Here is a 7,508-nt window from a genome sequence, read left to right on the forward strand (position 1 = left end):
CTGCTCTATAACTCAGCAAAATGCCTGTGATTCATAGTGAGTGTGTTTATGAATCCAGACAGACTAAAAAGACAATAGTGAGTGAATAAAAAAAACCCTCTTACCACACTGTGAATATACTGATTCAGGAGATACATTGTACAGCGAATGAAGGTGGCAAATATTCATTCTCAACGATTGCTTTGCAGTATTGCTGTATGTCCACTTGATGGCAGTATCTGACAACCACAAGCCTCAGCAAACAGTAATGTCTGTTAGTTTTCATTAGTATACCCCCCCCCCCCCCCCCCCCCCCCCCCCCCCCCGCCCCCCCAAAAAACTAAACAAAACACATTGAGTTTCATGTGATGTGCTATGTTAAAAATGTGACATTTCCAATAAGAACTGATTAAAGTTAACAATGTTAACAATGATACCGTTTTTGTTTTAAAAGCATTTGAGATTATAAATCAGACAGCACTCTGTATAGCACAACTGTGTATGTCCACCCAGAAGTATGACATTTGTCAAGAAAAAACTGGCTGGTCATCTGTGATTTTTGAATAAATATTACAACTGATAGTCAACCAATGCTGACCTTACCAAATCCTCAATTTAGACACTGGAAACATAATGCATTGCTATCATCAATGTCAGTGAGGAATTAGTTAGAACAAGTCTCTTCTATGTAATTTGCACATATTTTACAAGACTGAAAGCACTTTTTTTTTTTATCTTACAGCGAAATTTGTGCCATGCAATAAAAGCAACGCAGATATAGTCAGTCAACTATCAGCACTGTCCAGAGAAGGAAAATAAATGAATAAGATGTAGAACCTGCCCCAGAGAGATCACAAAGCTGATTCTAATAATGCTTATCTCTTGAAAGCCATGTTTACCATTAGCCTCATTTAAAGAGGCAGATTTTCACACTTGTATACGATTTGACCAAGGGAGCAGACAGATTAGCTGTATGACAACCTTCCCATTGTGAATGTACTCTAAATCTCCAGTGCTGAGCTACGAACTGTCCTTGACTCCTTATGAGGGCTCTTTGCCAGCATCCACTCCCACTGCGTCCTTTTGTGAGTACACATTTTTGTCAGGAAGTACAACAAGCTTGTATCATCTCTGAAGAGACTCTCAGATAATTAGCACTTCCATGGCTAATCAGTGAAGATCTAGATCTAATGAGGTAGCTTCTTTGTCAACAAGTTACCAAGATGATCTTCTGATTCCCCATTGAACCCTGAGAGAGAAAATCAGGCATGCGATGTTCTCATAACCAAATGATAATGAAAGGTGAGCTGCGCCTGAAGTGGTTGATATTAAAACTCCAGAAATGACTGGAAATGCACGTATGTAAAGCACTGAGGTGAAATACCAGCCTGAAACTGTCTTACCCTGGCCACACAACCATAAAATAATACATCTTAATGCTCCGTACGTTTATTATCTATTTACTTTGTCACTCTGTTTACTCAGTCTTGGCACATCCTAACATTAGACATTTACAATAAGTTAAAGTTACAATAAGTAACAGTAGTGTCTTGTCACAAATGCTTTCCTGGAAGCAACGTCAGGTATAAAGCAAGATTCTATTACACGTTGTTGGCTGAGAGCATTACTAAATGAATACACTCAGAGGTGCCAGGGGATCACTTCATCTTGGATGACTACCTTGACAGAACTTGTACCTGCATGCTTTTGCTGAGGTTAATCTGTGGTGTGAATGACTCAACTTCTGTGGACATCATCACCAGTGCTATGACTAAGTATACATTCATGTATCAGATGAGGAAACATAGCGAGGAGATGTTAAAGTCAGCAGTCACTTCATTTGTATTTTTATCATTTTCTTGACAGCTGTGGTTGACTCGGTTTTCGTTAAGACATAAACACCGTTGATGACAGCTCATAAGAGCACTATTTCAATGTTGGCCTTAGAGAATTTTCCAGATACCGTATATCAGGAAACACTCTGATTTCCCGTAACTGTTTTCTCTCCAGAAATACAGAGGCCTTCTCTTTTACGAGCATTCGTTGGTTGTACTGTCTCCTGAAGTTATAAAAGTGACTAAAAATGACTTTGTATTTGTTAGTTTTAAGACATCTGTAGATCCTCGGTTCTGTAAATCAATTACAATGGGTGCTTGCTTTCTCAAAGATGGGAACCAGGATGAATGAGAACACTACACATCTTTTCCTAAACTGTCATAAATTTGCGAATGAAATGGGGGTGGGGTGGACACGCTGCTGTTTCCTGTCGAATGGGAATTACGCTGCAGCTAAGAGAACCGTAGCCCTTAAATACCGTGATCTCTCCATCTCAACTGTTCCCGTACTGTTTTTGATTAACAGAAGCTATGCACGTTATGCATATTTTCCTATTTTGTTGAATAACTACTCTGATGAGCAAGAAATACGTTGAGATTACATTGAAGTTTAAGGCTAATACTATACAAAAGGCAAGTGACTATGTACAAAGTGAAGTGATGCCTAGGGCCATGAGATTACTTAAGGATGATTATTCGGATCAGCCACGTGGACTTAATTTTAAAGGAGAATAATTTTTTCAGTCCTGTCAGTAATTGACATCGTTCTTGTAACAGGCAAATGCACTTTAAGCCCGAACAGGCACCAAGCCCAGCGCCTTTGTAACACCCTGTCCTGTATTTTTTTTTTATTTTATTTTATTTTATTTTGTACGAAAAATCAGTTTATCTTCAATGGCTCCATAATCATAAACTCTGCTGTTTGCCAGTGTGACTTTCCTTTATCGTGATGAAATAGTCCAGCTGTTACTCTGTCACTATGTCCTATCCTAACTATCCAATATCTGAACAAACACTCAGAGAATCTAACGCGACTACAGCACATCAATGTTTGCCTCTAAGTAATCCTCAACAAACAGCCATGTAAACAGACTTGGGGAATTAGGCAAGCTTTCAAAGCAGGCGGGGTAGAAGCCAAGCAGGCTGCGGCCGGGGCACTTTGCCAAGGTAAATAAATGGCCAAAGATAGTGAGCACTCTGTAATTGTCAGGCCTAAACTGCCCTTGTCCTCAGAGCCATAGGGCACACGTCCATGGTCTGAACAAACCCGGCCGCGCTCTGCAGACCACGGCGCTTACTCTCGCTCTGCCAACAGGTTAGAAACGGGCCTTTACCGCAAGATAGGGATGTGAAAGCGCCAGGCGACGGAAAGCTACGCCGTATCGGTGGGATGGGCTGCACGGCGCTAACTCACAGATCTAAAAGTACTTCAGGTTACATCAGGACTGAGTTCTTAAACAGTCATCTCACGCTGAAGATGTACCCTCTTGTTGCAAACCCAATATATCTGATACAGTTAACCAAAGCCTTCAAGAGAACGTGTACGTTAAGCTATACTTGATTTGTAGGAGGAGTGTTGGGAATCTCTGCTCTGGATAAACGTGTTTAGCATGTGATTCTGTTACTCATTCATGTTTAGCATGCTTGGGTGCACAGACAAGATATTGTGTTTTATTTTTGAAAGGGAATTTTTTTTTATGGTGTAAGAGCCTTCTGAGAACTTGAGTCAACACTCTCTCTGTATAATATACCATAACCCTAACACACTCTATCCACTGCATAAGCACAACAGTATGCTGTTTTAGAAAAGCTCTACAGTCTACTTTGTTTAATAACAGAGAATGAAGGTCTTTTCTACGCCGGTTGTGGTTTCCTTTGTTTTCACAAGCATTGGTGCTACCTGACACTTTGTAGCACAGCAGCCTCTTACTTTATTTCATTCTCTGTGTCAGTCAGCCTCGCTTATACAGAATGCTGTTCAGAATGATTCACGACACACAGTCACAGACTTGACCTCAGACTGCAACAGCGTAGGCAGAGAAGAGTTTACTTTGACTGGTGCATGACATTCGCTTTAAATTCCATTCCAGACATGGGCTTTGTTGTGTTATGTGTCCGTTAAAAAAAAAAAAAGAGAGAGAGACATCGAAGACTTGCCACGTCAGGTTTCTAAATTATTCTGCCATCTCCGTTCTATTTCAAAATGAATGATCGTGAAGCTTGAATGCAATATCCTCAAGATATCCTCAGTGCTAAAACTGGAGTTAAAATGAAGCAAAGCACTGAAGACTGAAACAAAGCAGAATTTCTGAGAAATGTTATCACCTCAGGGAAACAAGAACATATGTGTGATGGTTCTAAAGAAGTCCTGCTTCCTGTATATGCCCAAAGGACTAAAAAAGGACATGTCTGGGTCTAGGACACTGCGCCTCTCACACTCTCTCTCTCTCTCTCTCTCTCTCTCTCTCTCTCTCTCTCTCTCTCTCTCTCTCTCTCTCCCTCTCTCTCTCTCTAACTGCAGCATTAGAAAACTGTAATCCCAAAGTGGTGGGCAGGGGGCCAGTTCTAAGAATGCTTTCTGATGAGTAATATATGATGTATATTTACAGCCTACATTTTTAACTTAGGGGAACTGCAAGTATGGCTTTATACAAAAAAAAATTCTCCATTACTTTTCAGTATTTTTATAATGTATAAGCATGGTGTTGTACTGTTGTAGCTTGTTGGAGGAATGTAAAGCTTGTGAAGTTTTGGGATGTTATAGTGATAGGGCGACAGGGGACAGGATCACATAAGGTCCTGGAGAACATTAGAGCAGCGGTTCTCAACTCCAGTCCTGAAGGCCACCTGTCCTGCATGTCTCTGCTTTAACTCTCCTGAACTCAGGACTGACACACCTGATTCCTGATCAATTAATCACACTGATCAATTAATCATCAGGCTCTTGATTAGCTCAATTAACTGTGATAATGAAGTTAAACCAAAGACACGCAGGACAGGAGGCCCTCAGGACCAGAGTTGAAAAGCACTGCGTTAGAGAACAAACTCCATACATCAGAGAGGGGGAGGATCAAATGGTTTTGTCACGGAAAAGAAAGTCTGTCCCCCCTCCTCTCCCTTTTCTTTACACCCACCTCCACAAAGCAGTAACTTAGCTTGATCAATTGAGGCACTTTCACTACAGTAACGGTTTTAGGTGGAATGATCACTCATTTCTGTACGATGACCAGACTCTACCAGACAGACTGCCTGCTATGAAATGAATATCGCGTCATATCTCCTAACACACACTTTCATCACATCACTGCCTCTGCGCTGCAAGCTTAGATTAAGGTTGATACATGATCGTATCAAAGTGAAGTCTTAGGCGCTTCTTTAGGCTGTAAAGAATTGTGCGCTAATATTTCCTGTAAACTTTGTCCAAATGTATAGAGAAATGTTGTGTGTGCCACTTTAAAACAGCTGACGGTTCTCTGCTGGCTTGTACAGATGAGGAAACACTCCCTTTTCTATTCTTTTCTCACATGATATGCTGCCTGTTTTGTAATCATGACAGTAACATACCACATTTTGTGTTTGTATTTTCTGATATTGCTCATGATGCTCTTAATCATAACACAAAAAGTAATTTTAGCAACATGGCCTGGGTCACATAATGTCATGAAAGGGCATCCTTTGCCTCTTCACACATTTCTTAGACTGACGAGTTTCAGATCCCTGTTTGAAGGTTTCTGGAGTCCCCCTTATGTCCACTCTTCCCTCCCCCCCCTCGTCCCTGCGCCATGAGACACCCAGTGCACTTCCTCTTCTTCCCTTCTAAAACCCATGAGCAGGACATGTCGTTTTGGCGCTAGGAAACAATGCCAAATGCCAAAACATTGCCAAATTTTTATTGACAATTGAGTATGGTCAGCTGTGTCTTTGTACTCTTATGTCATATGTCATTTTTTTAGCTAAACTCCCCCCACCACAGTCGTCATCCTTGCTTCAGTTTCATTAACAATGGGGTCTTCTCATTTTCCAGGAAATCTGATGTGACATGATCTTTCTCTTTCTCTCTCTCTCTCTCTCTCTCTCTCTCTTGCTCTCTCTCACTTTTTCTCTCTCTCTCTCTCTTTCTGTTACTCATACATACTCTCTTGATCTGCTCCACAAGGAGTTTGCTTAAACATGCAAATAAGGGAAGTGCTAAAAGTGCATATATCAGTCAACATAAATAGCTAAAACCAATGTACACAAATTTATATATATATATATATATATATATATATATATGTGTGTGTGTGTGTGTGTGTGTGTGTGTGTGTGTGTATATATATACACACACACACACACACACACACACACATATATATATATCACAGACACAAACGGGGATTTTTTTTTTCCCTGTAAACAAACGCATAGCTGAAAGATCTAAAACAAACAAAAATCGTACATTCTGTTGCAGTGGACAGAGTGTTTATGCACACTATTTTTACAGTTATCCAAAAATAAAACATGTCACATCAATTACTAGTTCAAGACTCTTAAAACTCTGTTGGGATTTCTAACATTGTGAACCTGAGTGACAGCTTCATTCTGAAGAGCAATAAGAGACATATAAAAAAAACCCTTTAACATAAAGACATTGTTCATTGCAACATTGCAACTAAAATATAGAAATATAAAAATAGACAACGGGACATTTAAGGAACAAGAAAATTTCAAACTCTGAAAGGGACAGAGAGCTGGGTAAACATATTATTGTGACTTCCATGTATAATAATTGAGATAATGTCCTTGCTTATCAGTCATTTCTTCCTCTAATGTTAAAACCACAGTATTTGGCTTCACAGATAACAGGATATGATTCATCATCCAAAGCCTTTTCTTCTGAAGATATTTGCACAATTATTTCAAACATAGCGTCATTTGATAAGTGTCACGAAGCACTAAATCACATTGCTCAAAGGCTTGTGGGACTGTCTGTTTCCTTACAAATACATGCTACTGGCTAATACTTACTCTTCCTCCAAACCCTGTATAGACACACTGTTACTTATGCCAACATATATTACATATACATTGTTGTACCCATACCTACACACACAGGGTCACCTTATCAACTGTTTTTTTTTGTTTTGTTTTGTTTTGTTTTTTTTTAGGACATTTCCAATTGACATGCCAGTACTGGTCCTGCCTACATCCTCTCTCAGGATTTCAATTCTGGGAAGACACAGAAATGTTGGGAAAATGTCAGGAATGCTTCTTTTCGCTAGAAAAGAAATCAAGGACTGCCAGTAGCCCTCTGAGATGCTGTCACTTTCAGAGGCCTGGCTGGAGGGAGACCGGTGAGGACAGTGTGCCCAGCAGACGTGAACTGCCAACCGGATTAGGTTCCTCATATGATGGGCCCATTTCAATCTTGATCCCCGACAATAATAGGGAGGCAGGACAAGGCCATCAGTCTCCATTATGGAGACAGTGTTTTCTCTCGAATTACCCCACTCTGTCGTGTTCTTCTCAGGTTCCAAAGGAGACGCTGTCTCATACATCATTTTCTCACAAAGCTTGAAAACCCCCTGTTGGGGAGAAGGGCTCCTTCCTGCCTACCGGCCCTCCCTTCATGTCTGTCCACCTTGACAGGGACAACTTCCACTGACATGGGGGGAAATTAGCATAGCAATGGGAACCTCCTTAGGGCTGACAGGG

The sequence above is a fragment of the Chanos chanos genome, chromosome 5, assembly GCF_902362185.1.
Source record: "Chanos chanos chromosome 5, fChaCha1.1, whole genome shotgun sequence".
Taxonomy (NCBI): Eukaryota; Metazoa; Chordata; class Actinopteri; order Gonorynchiformes; family Chanidae; genus Chanos; species Chanos chanos.